General features: G+C 43.0%; 1 protein-coding gene across 3 annotated transcripts in view; it reads left to right on the top strand.

Moving 5' to 3' along the window:
• The window catches only part of bmpr1bb (bone morphogenetic protein receptor, type IBb), a 110602-nt gene that overhangs the window by 45361 nt on the left and 40912 nt on the right, over positions 1–24329 (top strand). The window contains exons 3-4 of one of the 3 annotated variants that reach the window (XM_042302193.1): positions 8706–8778; positions 23504–23576. The exons of 1 other annotated variant lie outside the window; for it this stretch is intronic. The gene's annotated coding sequence lies outside the window, so the exon portion shown is untranslated. The remainder of the gene's footprint in view (positions 1–8705; positions 8779–23503; positions 23577–24329) is intronic. One more of the 3 variants, XM_042302194.1, reaches the window with a different exon arrangement.

Below are 24329 nucleotides of genomic sequence, written 5' to 3'. Positions count from 1 at the left end.
CAGCAGAAAAACTTGAGCTGGGGGAAGGAGAGGAGGGAAGGAGATGAGGGAAGGCATCACCCAGCTCATACACAGAGACAGGCGGGCCTACCGATCGATGTGACTCCGTCGCCCTGCAACCCACTTCCTGTGTTTTCGTCGGCGCTATCATTGGGAGAGAGCAAACAACAACGTCAGGGGGCAAAGCTAGACATCTTTGGAATGTACAGTAGCTGATAGCTTAATCTGCTCCTCATATCCAGGTATAGGTTGAGGTTCTGCTGATAAGAGGCTTCTCACACGCCTTCTGTTAATGTCCTCTGTCTCGCTGCTTGCCAGTGTGTGTGTGGTCAAGTGGGAGGGTGTGTATGTGTGTGTGTGACTGTGTTTCTTCATTGACTGTGGTTCTGCCTCAGTTAGACTGTTATCTGATGAGATTGAGTAAAAGCCGGAGTTTGTCACTCATTCATGCTTTCATTGTATTTTCCATGGCAGTGTGTGTCCTACTTACAGTAGGTCACGGTTCTCGTACCCTGCTGGGCCCTGCTCATACTGTTCTCTATTCTGGATTCTGTTGGCAGTTTGTTTTAACTGATGAAGACAGACATATCACAATGCTTTCTGTATGTTTTTTATTCCATGCATACTGCAGTTTGATGGTATACTGTATTATTGTACAGTATGATATGTTTAGTCTGTTTCTAGTTGTGCACCATATATATTTAAGTGATAATGCCCAAGAAGCCAGTGTTTGGAGGATATATTGGCACGGGTGTTGTTAGGCCCGAGACAAAGTCGAGGACCGGCAAACTGTTGCAATATATCCTCCAAACACCGGCTTCTTGGGCATTATCACTTTTATACAAAGGGTTACCAACATATTCAAATAATGATTGACATATTTTCATCAAAAACATTATTTTGATTATTTGTTCATGCTATTTCATCCTTCTACAAGATATAGTCCCGACACAAATCTAGGGTTGCCAACCGCAGCGGCCTGGCCGTTCGTTCTATCGGTTCAGTTGCCAGAGACGTGACCCAGTCGTTCAGTTTTTTTGCTCTGTGTCTATGGACGCAACCCAGTTGTTCATTCTAAATGTTACATTGCCATACTGGCTGGCAATGTTCTTATCCCTTACTTGCTAGCTAGCCAACTACGGCTAATTTACAGTCACGTTAAAAAGTGCAGCCAGAATAACAGCAAAGTAGCTGCATTTGCGTTTGTTTTAAGCTGTTTTCTAGTGACATTTATTTGGATACATCCATAACAATGAGCTAATGGGGCGTGATTTCGCCTGGCATAGAGAATGTGTTCTCTCGTCAGGACACTGTTGTTCAGAGGAGCTAGCCAACAACACAGCTACCACAATCACAACAAACTGAAGCTGGAAAGACTGCAAACTAGCTGCTCTTCGTTTTGTTTGACCTGTTTTCCATTGACAGTAAAGACATTGTCTTTGTATACAGAGCCTTCGGAAAGTGTCCAGACCCCTTGACGTTTTCAACATTTTGTTATGTTACAGCTTTATTCTAAAATGGATTTAAACAAATGTTATCCTCAGCAATCTACACACAATACCCAATAAGGACACAGCGAAAACAGGTTTTAGAAATATTTGCAAATGTATTCACAATAAAAAACAGAAATACCTTATTTACGTAAGTATTCAGATCCTTTGCTATGAGGTGACCAATAACCTAACGGTCACTCTGACAGAGCTCTAGAGTTCCTCTGTGGAGATGGGAGAACCTTCCAGAACGACAACCATCTGTGCAGCTCTCCACCAATAAGGCCTTTATGGTAGAGTGGCCAGATGGAAGCCACTCCTCATTAAAAGCACGTGACAGCCCGCTTGGAGTTTGCCAAAAGGCAGCTAAAGACTCTCAGACTAAGAGAAACAAGATTCTCTGGTCTGATGAAATCAAGATTGAACTCTTTGGCCTGAATGCCAAGCGTCACCTCTGGAGGAAACCTGACACCATCCCTACGGTGAAGCATGGTGGTGGCAGCAGCATGCTGTGGGGATGATTTCAGCAGCAGGGACTGGGAGACTAGTCAGGATCGAGGGAAAGATGAACGGAGCAAAGTACAGAGAGATCCTTGATGAAAACCTGCTCCGGAGCGCACAGGACCTTAGACTGGGGCGAAAGTGAATCTTCTAACAGGACAATGATCCTAAGCACACAGCCAAGACAATGCAGGAGTGGCATTGGGATCCTCTGAGAGGATCTGCAGAGAAGAATGGGAGAAACTCACCAAGTACAGGTGTGCCAAGCTTGTGGTGTCATACCCAAGAACAAAGTACTGATTACTTATGTAATGTGATATTTTCCGTATTACATTTTTCTATAAATTAGCAAAAAAATCTAAAAAAATGATTTTTATTTGTCATTATGGGGTATTGTGTGTAGATTGATGATGTGACTTTAAAAAAAAAAAAACTTTTAGAATAAGGGTGTAATGTCTCAAAATGTGAAAAAAGTCAAGGGGTCTGAATACCTTCTGAAGGCACTGTACATCCATAAAGTTGATACCAGCTGATTCATGATTTCAACTGGCTAAGAAACATTGCCTGCCTGTCTGTCTCATCTCAACTCCCAACATGTTCATGGGTCAGCTGGCGATTGAATTTGAATATTGAAACGTTGCAAATGTCAGAGAGACAGAAAACTAAATGTTAGTCTAAAAGAAATGGGAGATAAGGTCTAGTTGCTTTTTATAGTGGAGATCAAGTTTATAAATTGTCTGGCTGGGCTGATGAGACAGTGGATTGCGCAGTCAGATAGAACAGAGTAAATAGGCATTTTAACATCATATATTTAGCCGGTGGTAACTTGTGGATTAAATACCAGCTGTAATGTGGTCTCTGATTCAGAGGGGTTGGGTTAAATGCAGAAGACACATTTCAGTTGAATGCATTCAGTTGTACAACTGACTAGCCATACCCCCTTCCCTTTTAACCAATCAGCATTCAGTATTAGACCCACCCATTGTATAATATAGAAGTAACCCACTGGGCTCAGATGTCAATTCAACTTCTATTCCACATTGGTTCAATGTAATTTCATTGAAATGATGTAGAAACAATGTTGATTCAATCAGTGTGTGCCCAGTGGGAATACTTGCATTACACCATTTAAAATATGGTATGTATTGGATTTAACAGTCTTAAAACACAGGGGTCCCAATTACATTCAGCCTTAAGACCATTTTTCCATGAGTGGAGGGTCGGGGGGCCAGAACATAGTTATAAATCATTTGTACACTGCAAATTGACTGCAAGAATCCACAAACAGATATAGTATTTAACAAATACAGAATCATTTCAAACCATGATTACATTGGGATACGATCACGTATACCTCTCTATTTATGCGTGGGAATACTTTGAGCTGATTCCCTGGTGATTGTACAGTATGTTATGTCCAACAACGAAAATGATTTAGTAAACATTTAACTACATTTGTTTTGTTTTTTTGCTCAGAAAACTTGGGGTGCCAAATAAAATCACCAGCTATTGAGGAACCCTGCTCTATGATCTCTGTGCAGTTGGATGTCAGAGAAGGATCAATTCAGTGATTTCCATCCTTGCTCTTGTTTTTCCACTCTACTGCACGTGAATTATGGCCAAAGTGCTCTGTAATGTCAGACAGATGTGAAGAGCTGAAACAAACTATTGTTCATCTCAGCATTCATATGTGTCACACAACTCTTTATACAGACAAAAAAAACTTGTTCAGAAACATCAAGTGCTTCTTTGTTATTTGAATGTTGAGAATATCAAGGCCGTATTTCAAATGATGGCAGGCCTAAATTAAAAGATGGCACTTGGTTTTCGTGGCGCCCCAATAATTTACCTCAGAAATGAACAGAAACAAATCAAAAAACCAACATACGTAACTAAGACAATGGTGTATGTCGACTGCGCTGCATCAACTTCAGTTGTGGTTTCTTGACTTTTTAGTGTTTGTCTTGCTGAAATTCAGCAATTGGGAGCAATTAAAAGCAGAATAATAACACGCCTACATCATCTAAGCTGAGGTTTGATGTTGTAATTGTTGCCAAACTTTTCGTCCGTTCCAGATCAGAGCTGCATGTGAACATTGTTTTATTAGCGGACACACAGGAGAGTAGGTGTCTGTTTTTCCACCATGTGTTTCGTCAGAGTGGATCAGTGAAGGGAGGGTTAGATGAGATGTGAGTGTGGTGCTGAGGATATCTGTGTTCATAGACTGTAGGCTGTGGACTTCGTTGTGTTTCAAGTGTTGAGAAAACTCTGTGAATTTATAAAGTGTTATGTTGGGAGTGATTCATGTGATTTGCACATATAGACTTTATAGTAGTTTTATCAATACACATAATTGCATTTTAAGCCTGACATTACATATGAAGCGTCTTAATTTGAGCCAGTTTGCTACAAGCAGGAACATAATCCTGCAGCAACAGGAAATGTGAATTATTATTATTATTATTATAGTTAATGGAGATTTTGGGGGAAATTACAAACTTCAGAAGCCTTTTTAACCTCAAATACACTACAAGTTTTACATCCGGGTGATCAAATGAAGATCCTGGATCTGTACAACAGAGAGAGAGAGAGAGAGAGAGTGAGAGAGTAAAACAGCTTGTCTTTTCCACTGGAAGGCTGGAGCTCGACCCAAACTGCTGGAGCGTTTCTCCTAATTAAGGAAAGCAGCGTCTGATTGACAATGAACAATAGGTCAGCCAGCAGACCAGAGACAGGGTTTTCCTGCCAGGATTACAGGGCCCACAGGGCTTCCCTTCCCAGCAAACACGGCAACAGATGGTTAAACAGTCAGACGTGGTCCTCCGAGCAGACTGGGAGACAGGGGTGAGGAGGGGGCGGTTCAAATTGTACCTGTTTTTACAAGGCCTAAAAGGATACAGTCTCACCCACTACAGTGGTAACAACGGAGAACCTACAAGTGGAATTACAGGACATGAGTCGGTAATGAATTGTTCAGTCAAGAATCAAATCAAAGGTTATCGGCGGTGTACACATATGTGCAGGTGTTCTAGCAGGTGCAGCGAAATACTTACGTTACTTAGCTTCCACAATGCAATCGAATGACTCGCAATTACAATACAAATACACAGTAATCGAAAATCGACACAAGAAATGACAGAACGAGTCCAATTAAACAATCCAGAATAGATATATTAGAGTGAGCCTGTGTCAGAATCCAGGATATAAATACAGTACGTGGTGTATACAGACAGTATATCATATGGAAGAACATGGTATGTACAGTAGTAGGTACAGTTGAAGTCGGAAGTTTACATACACCTTAGCCAAATACATTTAATCCTAGTAAAATGCCCTGTCTTAGGTCAGTTAGGATCACCACTAGAGAGAATTATTTATTTCAGCTTTTATTTATTTCATCACATTCCCGGTGGGTCAGAAGTTTACATATACTCAATTAGTATTTGGTAGCATTTCCTTTAAATGGTTTAACTTGGGTCAAACGTTTCAGGTAGCCTTCCACAAGCTTCCCACAATTTTGTCCCATTCCTCCTGACAGCTGGTGTAACCGAGTCAGGTTTGTAGGCCTCCTTGCTCGCACAAGGTTTTTCAGTTCTGCCCACAAATTTTCTATAGGATTGAGGTCAGGGCTTTGTGATGGCCACTCCAATGCCTTGACTTTGTTGTCCTTAAGTCATTTTGCCACAACTTTGGAAGTATGCTTGGGGTCATTGTCCATTTGGAAGACCCATTTGTGACTAAGCGTTAACTTCCTGACTGATGTCTTGAGACTTTGCTTCAATATATCCACATCATTTTATTTACTCATGATGCCATCTATTTTGTGAAGTGCACCAGTCCCTCCTGCAGCAAAGCACCCCCACAACATGATGGTGCCACCCCCGTGCTTCACGGTTGGGATGGTGTTCTTCGGCTTGCAAGCCTCCCCCTTTTTCCTCCAAACATAACAATGGTCATTATGGCCAAACAGTTCTATTTTTGTTTCATCAGACCAGAGGACATTTCTCCAAAAAGTACAATCTTGTCCCCATGTGCAGTTTCAAACCGTATTCGGGCTTTCTTATGGCGGTTTTGGAGCAGTGGCTTCTTCGATATACAACTTGTTTTACTGTGGATATAGATACTGATATACTATTATTATACTATTATTATACTATTATTATATACTTATATACTTACTCATAGCAAAGGGTCTGAATACCTATGTAAATAAGGTATTTCTGTTTTTTACGTTTTAATACATTTGCAAAAATGTCTAAAAACCTGTTTTAGCTTTGTCATTGTGGGTTATTGTGTGTAGATTGATGAGGATACAAAAAATATATATTTTAGAATAAGGTTGTAACGTAAAAAAATGTGTAAAATGTGAAGGGGTCTAAAAACTTTCAGAATGCACTGTAGACAATAAGTAAACAACTGGATATAAGATGATGACTAAATAACACGTTTGTCTGCTGTTGGGTTTGTCAATACACAGTCTGGTTAAAGTGGCCAGTGTGCTGATGTTGCATCGTCCTCCAGTGGGTTAGTTGGTGCTGCTGGGTTCAGGAGGAGTTCAGTAGAACAGCAGATGGACCACAGAGGCGGCTGAGGCTTGTGAGGTTTGGTCCGTATCTGTGTCACTATCGAATGAGCCTGGGGCTCCCAGGCGGCAGAGGAACCGGGAAAACGTTCTGCTCTGCTGAGAGAGAGAGCCTGGGAAGAGTCAGGAAGGACTGTGACCTCCCTCAGTCTCAGTGGGATGTAGAGAGGAGCCGTGCCATGTGTGCATGTGTCCTCACTCAGACACAAACAACATGGCCACCCATCACATAGACAAAAACAACATGGCCACCCATCACTCAGACAGAAACAGCATTGCCACCCATCACTCAGACAGAAACAACATGGCCACCCATCACTCAGACAGAAACAATCTGGCCACCCATCACTCAGACAGAAACAACATGGACACCCATCACTCAGACAGAAACAACATGGCCACCCATCACTCAGACAGAAACAACATGGCAACCCATCACTCAGACAGAAACAACATGGCCACCCATCACTCAGACAGAAACAACATGGCCACCCATCACTCAGACAGGAACAACATGGCCACCCATCACTCAGACAGAAACAACATGGCTACCCATCACTCAGATAGAAACAACCTGGCCACCCATCACTCAGACAGAAACAACATGGCCACCCATCACTCAGACAGAAACAACATGGCCACCCATCACTCAGACAGAAACAACATAGCCACCTATCACTCAGACAGAAACAACCTGACCACCCATCACTCAGACAGAAACAACATGGCCACCTATCACTCAGATAGAAACAACATGGCCACCTATCACTCAGATAGAAACAACATGGACACCTATCACTCAGACAGAAACAACATGGCCACCTATCACTCAGATAGAAACAACATGGCCACCTATCACTCAGACAGAAACAACATGGACACCCATCACTCAGACAGAAACAACATGGCCACCTATCACTCAGACAGAAACAACATGGACACCCATCACTCAGACAGAAACAACATGGCCACCATCACTCAGACAGAAACAACCTGGCCACCCATCACTCAGACAGAAACAACATGGCCACCTATCACTCAGATAGAAACAACATGGCCACCTATCACTCAGACAGAAACAACATGGCCACCCATCACTCAGACAGAAACAACATGGCCACCCATCACTCAGACAGAAACAACATGGACACCTATCACTCAGATAGAAACAACATGGCCACCTATCACTCAGACAGAAACAACATGGCCACCATCACTCAGACAGAAACAACATGGCCACCATCACTCAGACAGAAACAACCTGGCCACCCATCACTCAGACAGAAACAACATGGCCACCCATCACTCAGACAGAAACAACATGGCCACCCATCACTCAGACAGAAACAACATGGCCACCTATCACTCAGATAGAAACAACATGGCCACCTATCACTCAGATAGAAACAACATGGCCACCCATCAGACTGGCCCTATCTTTATGATCCATCTCTATTTATTATTGTTGGGATCCAGACCGTCACAGAGGCAGAGATAATAGATAAGTATGATTGAGTGTGTGTGTGTGTCTGTAATCTGATTGTGGTCACGCAGGTGAGCTGTGTGTGACCTTCCAGTCATTGTCCCGTGAGGAGGAAAGTGTGACAAGTGAACATCAGAGATTAAGTGACATGAAACGACTGTGACTTAACTACTGTTTGGAGAGATAAGGAGGGAATGTCAGACTAAGAGAAGATGAGAGCGGGACGGGAAGAGAAACAGGCTGGTCAAACACTCTCCTCCTACTCACGTTGCGTTTCTAACTGGTGATGTTCCGTTAAAGTGTCTGCCTGTAGCCAGAGCAACAACAGCTGTGTGCCTCCAGTCCTGTGTTTTACTGTGGAGAACAGGATAACACCTATAACGCGTCAATTATTATAGCAAGTGACAGTCGGTCATGTGCAACGCAGGCTAAAAATACTTCTCCTTTCCATCTCTTTCGCTCCCTCACTTTATCCTTCCAAACCTTCACTGCCCTTCTACTGTGTGTTAGTGAGAGTCTTCTGTATGTCCCCCCCCCCCCTTTTGTTTATCTTTCTCCACACTGATTGTTTTCCTGATGGATAGCATTGTCAGTTCTGGAGCCTTTGTCCGAGTTGTCATTTGTTGCCTCTATCTCTTGTCTTGGGCAGGTGACCGAAATACAAGTTCTACATCTGGGTTGTGTGGAATAGCCGGGAGTGACTGAGAGACACGCAGACATAGGTGGGTGAACCCTTTACTCTCTGCGTTACCTCTATTGGGGAGAGTGGGCAAGTGGTCAAGGTAACAAAACAAGGGTGTGAGGGGGGTGAAGTGTAGAGAAGAGATGAAACAAATAACCAAGTGGTCAAGGTGAGGTAAGGTGTATGTATTAAGTGTCACTGTGGCCCCTGTGCCACTCACAGACAAAAGAGTTTTCAGCAGCTCAGTGTTGAGAGGGAGTGGTTCGGCAAGCTGAACATGGAAAATATACGCAGGAGACTCTTTCCCTGGGCTTTCCCTCTCAATCAAACTCAACATACAGCAGGTACATAGTCTCACTACACCTTGGCTGGCTGGAGGGTGTGGGCTATGTGACTATTAATATCCTGCAAATTATAGAGCCATAAAACGACATGAATAAAAACATCATTAATCACAATGGCTTGGATTGTCTTTTTAAGAAGGGGTCATTCTTTTGGGGGGAGTATATGGCTGGTTAATGTGCCATTAAACACTGTGTTAGCCCAGTAGTGGTGTGTAAAATAACTGGGTAAAATTGCACGGCCCACAGTGACATGTGTGAATATTGCACGGCCCACAGTGACATGTGTGAATATTGCATTTAGTAAAACGAATGCCCACAGTGACATGTGTGAATATTGGCAGGAGACAAAGTGTAATTTCTCTCATTGATGCAAGGCCCACAGTGACATGTGTGAATATTGCACGGCCCACAGTGACATGTGTGAATATTGCACGGCCCACAGTGACATGTGTGAATATTGCACGGCCCACAGTGACATGTGTGAATATTGCACGGCCCACAGTGACATGTGTGAATATTGCACGGCCCACAGTGACATGTGTGAATATTGCACGGCCCACAGTGACATGTGTGAATATTGCACGGCCCACAGTGACATGTGTGAATATTGCACGGCCCACAGTGACATGTGTGAATATTGCACGGCCCATGTGAATATTGCACGGCCCACAGTGACATGTGTGAATATTGCACGGCCCACAGTGACATGTGTGAATATTGCACGGCCCACAGTGACATGCGTGAATATTGCACGGCCCACAGTGACATGTGTGAATATTGCACGGCCCACAGTGACATGTGAATATTGCACGGCCCACAGTGACATGTGTGAATATTGCACGGCCCACAGTGACATGTGTGAATATTGCACGGCCCACAGTGACATGTGTGAATATGGCACAGTGACATGCCCACAGTGACATGTGTGAATATTGCAAGGCCCACAGTGACATGTGTGAATATTGCAAGGCCCACAGTGACATGTGTGAATATTGCACGGCCCACAGTGACATGTGTGAATATTGCACGGCCCACAGTGACATGCGTGAATATTGCACGGCCCACAGTGACATGCGTGAATATTGCACGGCCCACAGTGACATGCGTGAATATTGCACGGCCCACAGTGGCTTTCTGTGCGTTCAGATGCTACTTTTTTTTAACAACTCGCCTTTGTTCTCCAAAAAAAAAGCACTTAAATTGAATTGAAATATTACAACTGCGCAACCACTTTTGTTCTTCAGCAATGATGATGCACATGTTTACATTCAAAAGAAAGAAGTCATTCGTTCAAATGTCTAATTATCTCGTTGAATGTATTTGAATGTACATTTTATACAACAACATGTTTCCTAAGTTGTAGAAGACTATGTTTGTTACTACGCTGTACCACAGGGTTGATAAAGGACGATATCCATCCTGACCTTTGCCAGCTAGGAAATGTGTGTCACCTGGACCTTCTCAATTAGTAGTTGATTACCCCTGACCCCTGACGACATTTCAACATCATCAAATCACCCGCGCTTAGTCTAATACAGTGACAACTGAAAGATACCAAAAACAACTGTGTCCAATCAACAGAAGCAAAATATGATGTGGCTGTCCTTGGTTCTGATTTTTGTGTGCGTGAGTGCAAGTAGAATAAACATGTTTACTCACCCTACTTGTAGAGAAACGCCAATGCCATCCTTCTCTCTTTCCTGTTGCCGAAACGATCTATGACTCTGTCATACAGTAGGCTACATGCTTTTAGTTTCTGTTGTCGTAGGCTACCTGGCTAAAATGCTTGCTCGCTCGCCTATCTTCCATTCATGAGCAACGTTAGCTAGTTAACATGAGCCTTCTACATCTAGCTACATATTGAACCTCCATCCTCTCAGGCCAGGGACACAACAATGTATGAATTCATGGTTGGATCAGAATCACCGTTATAATCATTGGTCAGTACGGAGAATTAAGTAAAACCACAAGTCCAAATCATATCTCCATCCATGGCTAGTTTGGGAAAGGGACAATATTAGCTAGCTGGCTAGCCACCATAGGACAACAACATAACGAGATGCAACAATTCAGTAATTTGGGGGCTTTTGATGTGATTGGTGTGAAGCCAAATCCAAACGGGCTTCCCTTGACACTTGTTTTTTGTGCGCCAGGACCATTCACAGTTGAGCTCACTCAGTTTAGCTCAACTCTGATTGGCTATTATTTTATATATTTTTTATCAAGGGAGGCCAAATGCATGCTGGCTTCCCTTGCATTCAATGCTACGAGCGGGCAACAATATCATACTTTTTTTGACCAGACAGCATCACAGATGGGCTGCACATCTACAGCGTGTGAGCAAGCTGTTTCGCTCGCTCGGATGCGTTCTCTGGAGCCTCTTGCGAATTGAAGAAAATGATGAAACACGAAGAGATGAAAGATCAATCAATTATGTTTTTTTCTTGGTCAATTGTTGGGGAATGCTTGGCTTCCCTTGGCACCCACGAATACACACCACTGTTAGCCATTCCAGTCAGCCATACTTGGAGTGCATAGACTGGTCTGTGTTTGGTGGAGAGACAGGCTTTATGGCACAGAGGCTCTGGGTAGACTGGGACTACATGTTTGGTAAAGCTGGGGGTGAGTGACTGGAGATCGGGGGTGGAGACTGGAGAGTGTGGACTAGAGAGTGGCTGTAGAACAGGGCTCTCTCTATGGCACACAGAGCCCCACTCTAACAGCGTCTGGACTATGATTGGTGGAGAGAGAGAAGGGCAGGACCCAGGCTGTGCAGTAGGGTAGGGCTCTGTTGCACAGAGATACTGGTGCTAACTATAACCAACAGAGACTAGACTATGTTTAGGAAGCCAAGCGTGACGGATGGTCCTACACATACTGGGACACAGGGGGCACGGCTGTTTGCCCTCATTGTGATAAAGGGGCAGAGAGTATTTGTCACACACACACACACATATGCATGTATGTGATCACTACACATGTTTGTGTCTGGACATGCACCAATTAATGCACCAACAGAAAACCCTTCACGCCTGTCTTTCTGAGCCTCTTTCTCCCTCATTAGGAGTTATTTTGGGCATCAATAGTATTCTTCAGACTCGTTCATTTACCACTTGGAGTGTTTTCCTATCTAACCAAATTTTGTTTAATTTATCTGGGTGTTCTAACGAGCCCCAATTACTTCAGTCTTATATTTCGCTGTGTATATTGTTTTTGACAGGTTTGACACAAACCAGGTCGTCCGTTGACCAAACTCCTCACTGAACTCTCCATGCACTCTGGCTGTGCTCAGACATTCCTACATGCGCTCACTGCACACACGCAATTAGTGCTTGTTAGGAAGAGTGTGATATTGTAAACACGCATGCCTTTTTCCCATAATTACAGCTTCTGTGAACCTCAGAGCACACCCAGTCCTTCTGGGCGCCTCGCTCCCATTCCAACTGTGCAGCCAGTCTGCTTTGTCCCTCCCTTTTGACCTCTCCTATTTTTACTGGACCAATTATCTGTTCATCCACAGAGCACCAATCAGGACACTGCTGTACCTTCATGTTTTATAATAAAACATTTGAACTTTGGATGTTGTCTCAGTTTGCTCGAGCTGTAAATGGAGAAAGAGGTATCTCTTATTCTGCCCTGACTCTTGCTCTCTGTCTCCCCCCATCCCTCTCACTCCCTCTCTTCCTCATTCTCTCTCTCTCCCTCTCTCTCCATCTCTTTCCCTCCCCCTACCTTTCTCTGCTCGTTTTTTCCTCTTCTCTTTGATCCTATTGTTTTTCCTGTTCCCCCTCTCATCTCCCCCCTCTCCTCTCCCCCTCCTCTCTCCCCTCTCCTCTCCCCCTCTCCTCTCCCCCTCTCCTCTTCCCTCTCCTCTCCCCTCTCCTCTCCCCCTCTCCTGTCCCCCTCTCCTCTCCCCCTCTCCTCTCCCCTCTAGGCTGGTCAGCCGGTTGATTAGCACCTTGGTCTTGTTCAGCCTAATTGGATGAGGGAGACAGGTGGCGCCACAGTAACGATCAGCCTCGTTAGCGTGGCGCTCGCTGGCGCAGTCTGTGTGATCTCTTTGTTTTACTGTGTGAATGCCCCAGGGAGGGCATGAACTTTTGACACGGCTGTATACCAGGCCGACCCCGCTCGCTCAGACGAGAGCCCCCAGTCCCCCAACAACCCACACTGAGCTCCCGTTATTGTAACGAGTGTTGAGGCTCTTTGTAGAACGCAGCACCGCTACAAGCCCCAAACAGCCCAGACAAAACATTCCTGTCTGTGAATGAACAGGGTTGATTTAGGAGATCCAGGTGTCTGAAAGAGACATTCAGTACACTATTCTATTCATGCATTTGGGTTTAAGTTGAATGTGTACCATGAATGGTATTTTGACCACAGTCGGTCTAGTGTGCGGTAGGGTTGTGTTCTGTAATGAATCTGGGATTGAGTGCATTCTTTATAGGGTAAGCATTACAATAAGCCCCCTCAATATATGCCGCCGTTACGTCGTAATATCTCTCTAGGAGCTGATCCGTCGTCAGTATTGTGGAGTAATTCTAACGTTAAGGTAAGATTTGAGTAAGGAAAGCTGATCTGAGAGCAGCGCTGCCTTTCTTTCGATCAGTATCGACACATGCTCCAACGACGAGCTTAGCGGACTTTCTTTCAGCGTTACATCTTCGGCCGTTGTAGGAAAGATGCATAGTTAAAACGCTGGTAAGCCTAAGATCTATCGGGAAACCGGGCCCTGTACTGTAGGTCCAGTGTGAGTCATGACACATCCATGGCTGTACTATACTGTTCAGTACTCTGTGTTGTAGGTAGGGTTGTGTCAGTACTGTTGGTCCAGTGTATTGTAGGTAGGGTTGTGTCAGTACTGTTGGTCCAGTGTGTTGTAGGTAGGGTTGTGTCAGTACTGTTGGTCCAGTGTATTGTAGGTAGGGTTGTGTCAGTACTGTTGGTCCAGTGTGATGTAGGTAGGGTTGTATCAGTACTGTTGGTCCAGTGTGTTGTAGGTAGGGTTGTGTCAGTACTGTAGATTCAGTGTGTTGTAGGTAGGGTTGTGTCAGTACTGTTGGTCCAGTGTGTTGTAGGTAGGGTTGTGTCAGTACTGTTGGTCCAGTGTGTTGTAGGTAGGGTTGTGTCAGTACTGTTGGTCCAGTGTGTTGTAGGTAGGGTTGTGTCAGTACTGTTGGTCCAGTGTGTTGTAGGTAGGGTTGTGTCAGTACTGTTGGTCCAGTGTGTTGTAGGTAGGGTTGTGTCAGTACTGTTGGTCCAGTGTGTTGTAGGTAGGGTTGTGTCCGTACTGTAGATTCAGTGTTGTTTTGTCAGCCCCGTGCCTCAGACTCGGGGTGTCCACATCACTCGGACACATCCGGGCTAATGCAGCCAAGCAGGTGTGGGGGTCACAGGGGGTTTGTGGGCCAGCATAGTGACCCCTGCTGTCGGCTCAGGTTTGTCTGACCATCAGAGGACCCCCTTAATTAGACCTTTTGGTTTCCAGTGTCCAGTCAGTTCCACCCAATGCACTGCAGCCTAGACACTAGGAACGAGCCTTTCATTCAACACTCCTGGTTGACTTGGCAAGGCAGCCAGGGTTTTTCCCCTAGCTCCGTCCCTCATGTTTAAGAAAATCTGAGGTCTAACTTTTCCGTTTTAATTTAAAACAACTTGTCTCAGCCACAGTCCAAATATTTATTTATGTTGAGCTCGTCTGGGCCGTGTTCTAATGCTAAACGGACTCTCTCTCTCTCTTTGGTTTAAAAAGTGATCCCCCTGTCTTGTACAGTATTCCTGGTGCTCATGCCTCTGTTGCACAGTATTCCTGGTGGTCCAGCCTGTCCTGTACAGTATTCCTGGTGCTCCAGCCTGTCTTGTACAGTATTCCTGGTGCTCCAGCCTGTCTTGTACAGTATTCCTGGTGCTCCAGCCTGTCTTGTACAGTATTCCTGGTTCCTGGTGCTCCAGCCTGTCTTGTACAGTATTCCTGGTGCTCCAGCCTGTCTTGTACAGTATTCCTGGTCCTCCAGCCTGTCTTGTACAGTATTCCTGGTGCTCCAGCCTGTCTTGTACAGTATTCCTGGTGCTCCAGCCTGTCTTGTACAGTATTCCTGGTCCTCCAGCCTGTCCTGTACAGTATTCCTGGTCCTCCAGCCTGTCTTGTACAGTATTCCTGGTCCTCCAGCCTGTCCTGTACAGTATTCCTGGTGCTCCAGCCTGTCTTGTACAGTATTCCTGGTTCTCCAGCCAAGTTTTCTGTGGCAGGTTTTAGAGCTGGGGTTGGGTGTACAGGGAGTGATGATTGCTTAAGTGCTGCAATGATTATTTTTTTCTGCAATATTGTTTTACAAGCATGTGGAACAACAGCTCTTCTGTCCCACTGAGTTTGTCTGTTTCAGTGTTTAATGAAAGGGTTAGTGTGAACTGACAGCTAGGCTATAGTTTGGCACCTCCAACCTGCAAAGTGCACGGCAGAAACCATTAGCACTGCTTCATATGAGCAAAGGTTCACATTCAATATCTTGATCAATGGTAAACACTGTGGCTATTAGGTATTTCTTGCTTTCTTAGTGATGAACAAATGTGACTTTTAATCAACTTTTTGTGAACGTTCTGCATGTGTAAAGCAGTTATAATAGAACTGCTATTCAGCGCTATCACTCTCTTATAAGGCTTCTGTAAATGTGTACTGGTCACCCCTCAGAATGCTCCAGATTTATTTGACCATACCATATGTTTCTCAGTTTTCATTACCCATGACTTTCAGAGATGTCACTCACTCTCACTGGCTTGTTGTGAGAACCTGCCAGGGGGAAATTATCAGGTGTTCATTGATTGAATACGAGCTTTGCTAGAGAGAGGAAACTGAGGTATGACACTGGCAAGCCTGCTGCTGACACAAACAAGGTGGACCTCTCATTGGAAAGACCCAGGATACAGGCAGGCAAGACCAGGCTCTGTGAGCAGAACACACTGACGGAGAGAGGGAAAGAGAGACAAATGGAGGGAGGGAGAGAGATTTGTGCTGTTCTTGGCCAGTGCCTGGGGTGGCCTGCGTTGGCCATGGAAAATCACAAGAACCCTTTCTTTCTATGGGGCACCTTCTCTGCAGTGAGAGGCCAACCGGTGAAACTTTTTACAGTTAGATTCAATCCATCTGCATCTCCATCTGGTTGTTTTATAACCACGGTGCCCATGGTTGAAACATGAGGAGCAGGTGTGTTTCAGGTGCACTGTTAAGTAGGTCCAGTGAATAGGCCCCGTACTGCACTAGAATAACAGCCTTTCATTGGCGGTCAGTGTTGTAGCAAGCATAGATTGAGATTGGGGGCCATGTTTGTTTCTCTGAATGGCTTACGGCTTTTTGCACCTATTGTTTGCATTGTTTTTCTCAGTTGCTTGGTAAAGGAGTATCCACTATATATAGAAATCATTTGTCATTTTAGAGGTCATTCGAGAGCACTGAGATAATTTGACATCGCAATATTTTTGGGGGGGATTTAGAGTTCTTGCTGTGTCAAATTGTAAAGAAGTCACTTTCTGTGTGTGACGTACTGTTCAGTTCAGTCACAACAGACACTGGACTATGCTCCAGGGCCTGACAGAAAGCAACAGTTCATGATTGAGACGAGGCTGGTTGACAGCTCGTTCCGAGGAATGTCCCGAGTCAGTGTTTGCAGCGACTGGAATCTCACTACTACCAGTCTGATGTGAAATAACTTCCCATTTTCACCTTCTGCTATTCTCTCGCTCTTCCCTCTGTCTGGGAACAACAAACACATTCCTCCTGAACAAATGAACCAATAAACAAAGGGAAAGAAAATGATGGAAAATAAGTCATTCTTACATGCACGTATTTCAGGGACTTACTGTAAAACACTTGAGATAATTAATTTCGAATATACAATGTACAGTGTAAAAATGCACCCTAACACTGTTTTCTTTTATGAAAGAAAGCCTTACACAGGCCATCTATATTTTCTGTGGATGTGTCTGCCTTACATCATATAAGTACCCGCTAGAAAACGTTGGCAGGCGTTCCCTTTAGCATCCCTTTAGCATTAAATGTGTATCAACCTGCAAGGTGCAGCAAACATTGCATAAATAAATATTTTTGGAATATATCCATATAAAAAATATACAGTGCCTTAATAAAGTATCAGACGTCCTGAGCCCCCATCTGTAATTTGGTTCTTGGTGACAAGTCTCCCATCCCTGACCAAGACACTTCTCCCCCAATTTGCTTCTCCCCCAATTTGCTTTGGCCAGGTGGTTCCAAACTTCTTCCATTTAAGAATGTGTTCTTGGGGACCTTCAATGCTGCAGACATTTATTGGTACCCTTCCCTAGATCTGTGCCTCGACACAATCCTATCTCAGAGCTCTACGGACAATGCCTTTGACCTCTTGGCTTGGTTTTTACTCTGACATGCACTGTCCACTGTGGGACATTATATAGACAGATGTGTGCCTTTCCAAATCATGTCCAATCAATTGAATTTACCACACGTGGACTACAATCAAGTTGGAGAAACATCTCAAGGTGTAATGTCTGCTTCCAACTCACACTCAAACACGTAGATCCCCTGAATGCAGCTCACTCTCCAGATCCCAATCACCTGAATTCTAATCACCTGTTCACACACCTGGAGGTCATTATCACAAACTATTTAGTTTAGTTCTTTGCACCCCATCATTGTGAGGTATTGTTTTTGTGACACACTTCTATTCGGAGCTCTGTTTTTCCCGTAATGTAATTATCTCGTGTATGATAGTTTTTGCCTGCCTCACTAACAACGCCTTTTGCCTATTCCCTGCCTGTACTGTTGCGTTTTTGGACCCCCTGTGTATGATCTTCTGCCTGCCCCTGTATCCAGCTACCTGACTCCTCCTGTGGTCCTTTACCAATAAACACCTGCTGCGCCCTGTGCTTGAAACTAGCTCTCTGTCTCCCATCGTGTTCATTACACAAGGAGGATCAATTGAAACAGGATGCACCAGAGCTCAATTTCTAGTCTCATAGGAAAGGGTCTGAATACTTATATAATATATATGTATTTATGTTTTTTCTTTTTATTACATTTGCAAACATAAAAATAAAAAAAACGTTTTTGCTTTGTCATTTATGGGGTAGTGTGTGTAGATTGCTTTGTTTTCCATTATAGATGTAAAGTAACAAAATGGTGTAAAGTAACAAAATGTGGAAAAGGTCAAGGAATAATAATTTAGTTGTGTTTATAGAGGTGTTCGGTAACATTAGAATACTTAAAAACTATTATTTCAAAGAACATAATAGATTTGTATTAGTTTGTTACTCTAGGCCAGTGGTTCCCAAACGTTTTATAGTCCCGTACCCCTTCAAACATTCAACCTCCAGCTGCGTACCCCCTCTAGCACCAGGATCAGCGCACTCTCAAAGGTTGTTTTTCACCATCATTGTAAGCCTGCCACAAACACACCATATGATACATTTATTAACTTCTTATGGGCAGGTGGGACAGTAGAATCCCACCTGGCCAACATCTGGTGAAATTGCAGACTACAGTATTATAAATATTTAACTTTCATAAAATCACAAGTGTAATACGTCAATAATAAAGCTTAACTTCTTGTTAATCCAGCCACTGTGTCAGATTTCAAAAAAGCTTTAAGGCGAAAGCAAAACATGCGATTATCTGAGGATAACGCCCCGCATACAAACACATTAAAAATATATTTCAACCAGGCAGGTGCGACACGAAAGTCAGAAATAGCGATATAGAAAATGCCTTACCTTTGATGATCTTCTTCTGTTGGCACTCCAAAAGGTCCCAGTTACATCACAAATTGTCCTTTTGTTCAATAATGTCCTTCTTTATATCCTTAAAAACTCAGTTTAGCTGGCGCGCTTCAGTCAATAATCTCCCCAGTTTCCCTCCATCAAAATGCAAACAAAATGAATCCCAAACATTACTAATAAACTTTTCCAAACAAGTCAAACAACATTTATAATCAAACCTTAGGTACCCTAATATGGAAATAAACAATCAAATTTAAGACAGAGAATCGTTATTGTCTTTACCGGAGAAAAATACCAAAGAACACGCTCTCTTCCACCCGCTTGGAAACACTACAGCCAAAATGGGAGCCACCTTTTTCCAAGAAACAGCCTGAAACTCTTTCTAAGCCCTAGGAACTGCAATCTGGAAGGGCGGACTAGCCATTGAAAATAGTGGTAGGCTGAATTATATGCATATCCTAGCTTCTGGGCCTGAGTAACAGGCAGTTTACTTTGGGCACACTTTTCATCCGGACGTCAAAATACTGTCCCCTACCCAAGAGAGGTTAAACATAAGAATGAGTGTGAGTTTTTGTCACAACCCGGCTCGTGGGAAGTGACAAAGAGCTCTTATAGGACAAGGGCACAAATAATAATATAATAATAATCAATCATTTTGCTCTTTATTTAACCCTTTTATATATAAAATTGTATTTGTTCATCGAAAATTGTGAATAACTCACCACAACTTAATGAGAAGGGTGTGCTTGAAAGTATACACATAACTCTGCAATGTTGGGTTGTATTGGAGAGAGTCTCAATCTTAAATCCTATTCCACACAGTCTGTGCCTGTATTTAGTTTTCCTGCTAGTGAGGGCCGAGAATCCACTCTCACATAGGTACGTGGTTGCAAAGGGCATCAGTGTCTTAACAGCACAATTTGCAGAGGCAGGATACTCTGAGCGCAGCACAATCCAGAAATCTGTCAGTGGCTTCTGATTAAATTCAATTTTCACAAAACCGTTTGTTGCAATTTCGATGAGGCTCTCTTGTTCAGATATCGGTAAGTGGGCTGGAGGCAGGGCATGAAAGGGATAATGAATCCAGTTGTTTGTGTCATCCGTTTCGGGAAAGTACCTGCGTAATTGCGCACCCAAATCACTCAGGTGCTTTGCTATATCACATTTGACATTGTCTGTAAGCTTGAGTTAATTTGCACACAAAATACTCACCCAAATGTATAGTCCCGTTGGAAAATATAAATAGACTGTTTGAAAATGTGAAGAGGGAAATTTTTTAAAATAAATATATATATTTTTTTATACAGTGGGGCAAAAAAGTATTTAGTCAGCCACCAATTGTGCAAGTTCTCCCACTTAAAAAGATGAGAGAGGCCTGTGTTTTTCATCATAGGTACACTTCAACTATGACAGACAAAATGAGAAAAAAATCCAGAAAATCACATTGTAGGATTTTTTATGAATTTATTTGCAAAGTGGGAGAATTTGCACAATTGGTGGCTGACTAAATACTGTTTTGCCCCACTGTATATATACAGTGGGGAGAACAAGTATTTGATACACTGCCGATTTTGCAGGTTTTCCTACTTACAAAGCATGTAGAGGTCTGTAATTATTATCAAAGGTACACTTCAACTGTGAGAGACGGAATCTAAAACAAAAATCCAGCAAATCACATTGTATGATTTTTAAGTCATTAATTAGCATTTTATTGCATGACATAGGTATTTGATCACCTACCAACCAGTAAGAATTCCGGCTCTCACAGACCTGTTAATTTTTCTTTAAGAAGCCCTCATGTTCTCCACTCGTTACCTGTATTAACTGCACCTGTTTGAACTCGTTACCTGTATAAAAGACACCTGTCCACACACTCAATCAACCAGACTCCAACCTCTCCACAATGGCCAAAACCAGGGAGCTGTGTAAGGACATCAGGGATCAAATTTTAGACCTGCACAAGGCTGGGATGGGCTACAGGACAATAGGCAAGCAGCTTGGTGAGAAGGCAACAACTGTTGGTGCAATTATTAGAAAATGGAAGAAGTTCAAGATGACGGTCAATCACCCTCGGTCTGGGGCTCCATGCAAGATCTCACCTCGTGGGGCATCAATGATCATGAGAAAGGTGAGGGATCAGCCCAGAACTACACGGCAGGACCTTGTCAATGGCCTGAAGAGAGCTGGGACCACAGTCTCAAAGAAAACCATTAGTAACACACTACGCCGTCATGGATTAAAATCCTGCAGCGCACGCAAGGTTCCCCTGCTCAAGCCAGTGCATGTCCAGGCCCGTCTGAAGTTTGCCAATGACCATCTGGATGATCCAGAGGAGGAATGGGAGAAGGTCATGTGGTCGGATGAGACAAAAATAGAGCTTTTTGGTCTAAACTCCACTCGCCGTGTTTGGAGGAAGAAGAAGGATGAGTACAACCCCAAGAACACCATCCCAACTGTGAAGCATGGAGGTGGAAACATCATTCTTTGGGGATGCTTTTCTGTAAAGGGGACAGGACAACTGCACCGTATTAAGGGGATGATGGATGGGGCCATGTATCGCGAGAAACATATGATCTCTGTAATTGCAAACAAAGGTTTCTGTACCAAATATTAAGTTCTGCTTTTCTGATGTATCATATACTTATGTCATGCAATAAAATGCTAATTAAAAATCATACATTGTGATTTTCTGGACCTCTACATGCAGACCTCTACAGACCTCTACATGCTTTGTAAGTAGGAAAACCTGCAAAATCGGCAGTGTATCAAATACTTGTTCTCCCCACTGTATATATATATATATATATATATATATATATATATATATATATATATATATATATATTTGAAGTCGGAAGTTTACATACCCCTTAGCCAAATACAATTTATCTCAGTTTTTCACAATTCCTGTCATTTGGGAATACCTGGTCTAGGCTATAAGTAAAAAATGAAAAGCCCATCAAGTCCATCTCAAAGAAGTCCATTATAATTTCATTATGGAAATAAGAAAGTGTATTTAAAAGAAAAGAAAAGAGCATATTTTAAGTTTATTATGTTACTAGTCTTTTTCTTAGTAGGAAAAGCAATGCTTCCCCGCAAGTGGTCATATACTGAATTCATGGACAGCGCAGATATTCTTGTAAAAAGTGAACATTTGATATAAAGCTCTATCTCTTGAATTTTGAGATTTATTTGACCAGGTAAGTGTCATAGAAACTGCAGAATATGATCTTTCTGATACTATATAGAATCAAAACGTTTTACCTGAATGTGACTCTGAAAGAGGATTTGATAAAGTGATGCTCCTTTCCCTGCATTTGTTAATTACAAGATGCTCCCATCTCTTCATGTACAATTTGACAACTGATCTTATTATGTGTGATATTGTTTAGGTGGGCCAGCTGCGCAGGCTGACTTACATTTTTTGTTTCCCTTTGCATTATCCTAAAGGCCTACTGCAACACAGCATGTTTTCATTTCCCTTACAGTACATTTGATTAGTAATAGAGTTACAGTAAATAAAACAGTCCCGTAACCGCTTCTTTTTACAAAGTCAAATGTCAAAGAGAACGGTATCAACTCACAAGGCGCACGGTCAAATTATTAGCATGAGCTCCATCGCTGATAAATAGGCATTACAGAAACTCATCATTACACTATTGTCTTTCTAAATGAAATCAACCTCTTCACCCTCCTTATCATGCAGTTAGGCCTCATTTAAATTCAATTGTGAAGTAAGGTGCACAATTATCGCCCATCCGTCCATTTGTCATTCATTCAATGAGGAGAGAGAGACGCATTAGTGCCTGGCTGGGTACCAACATCCTACAGCACATTGTCTCGGTGGGTTTAGTTAGGAATAGGAAAAAAACTGGTAAAAAGTCTCTAAATTCTTCTCTGTGGTTTCAAAATTCAGGCAAATTAGCAATGTTTGTACTTTACATTTAGGAAAAGTCAGGGAAGCAGCAGGACAAAGCTTTTTTGGGGGATTGATTTATTTTATTTATCAAATCAAACATCAGTGGCCGTTGGCCTATGGCGCTTCTAGTGTTAACCAATCAGGAATATTTAAGTAATACACTAAGTTCCTGTGTAGTAAAAGTAGCCTGAGACATAGTCATGTCATAATTCACAGTAGACTAGGGCCACGGTGTTTTACAGTTGCAGGGAGGATCACCATCCTACACTACTGTCTACAGAAACCCTATGAGAGCATGACTCACTGTAGTGTCTCGCCCAGCCTCTTCCCCTGGGCTGCAGAGGAAATCTGTCTGCTCACCCAACATAGTGTGTGATTCATGTTTTATAAATGCTGACCAAACTGTAATTATTTAAGTCATTGTTTTAGCCACAGAGCAATTATGCGGATGAATACAAAGCAAGACTGCAATTTCTTCCTCCAAGTCTCATGGCTTTCTTTTGGTGGGGCTGTGTAAACCCCATTCCATACCATTTGAGGACCAATGACCCACATAACTCCATTAGCAGTTGCGACATGATCTAATACCAGGGTTTTACCTTGTGCCTTCTTGAATTGTTGAAAAGTGTCTGAAATGACACCCTACATCCTTTAGCTTTCAACACCTTTAATGAATGCTTCTTCAGTGGTGAAATAAAAGCCTTGTTTTTTTTCTCTCTCTCTGTGTTTTGTATTGGAAGCTTGGCGTCAACATAAGCTTTGTGTCGTGAGGGAAGAGGGAACTGTGCCTGGCCAGGATCAGTGTGTGTGCAGGTGAGATGTTTATGAGCACCAACCAACATCATGACGTCTATACAGCTTAGCGTAGGACTGCAGGCATTCAGCTCACAGGAACAGTTTGGGCCTGGGCCCCTGTCTGTCAGTCTGTCAACGCCCACTACACATTCCACTGACTTCTAAATCATGCATCTGCATGGAAGTCTTGATGCAATTACACAATACACTGACACGTAGATCATACACCAGGTACTACCTTCAGTTAGAACAGGGAGATCTTCATATTTTGAGCTTTGGCTCATAAATGAATCACTCTGTCATTATTGACTTGCATTGTGAACATTTGCCCGTAGATGTCTCTTCTAACTGATACAGGACATAGTAGTTTACATTTAGCATAATTGTTTTCCCAAAACCAGTTTCTTGGATTGTAAATTTGACATCGGTGGCTTTCACTTTTATTTTCAGAAATGACAACTGGAAAAACTCTGCTGTCCTTCTGTATACTAAGACCTTGTTCCTCGTTCCCTTTGTGTTTTCAACTCAATTGTGTTTATCTTTCATAATGGGCAAAGGCAGAATTAAGTCCAGCTGACATTGTTGTCCTGCTAAATGGGTTTGTGGAGGAGCCTTATCCATTTGCATCTGCAGCAATAGGAATGATTGTGAGCCTGTGCTTTCAGCAGCTCCCCATGTCTTCCCTCCCTCACAGAGAGAGAGAGAGCCTTGCTGTGACAGTCTTTTACTTTTCTTGAATAAACTTTTTCCTTTCTTTCTTCTCACTCAGCA

Source organism: Oncorhynchus tshawytscha, linkage group LG20 (genome assembly GCF_018296145.1).
Source record: "Oncorhynchus tshawytscha isolate Ot180627B linkage group LG20, Otsh_v2.0, whole genome shotgun sequence".
Classification (NCBI taxonomy): Eukaryota; Metazoa; Chordata; class Actinopteri; order Salmoniformes; family Salmonidae; genus Oncorhynchus; species Oncorhynchus tshawytscha.
This window is presented reverse-complemented; position numbering and strand designations above follow the sequence as displayed.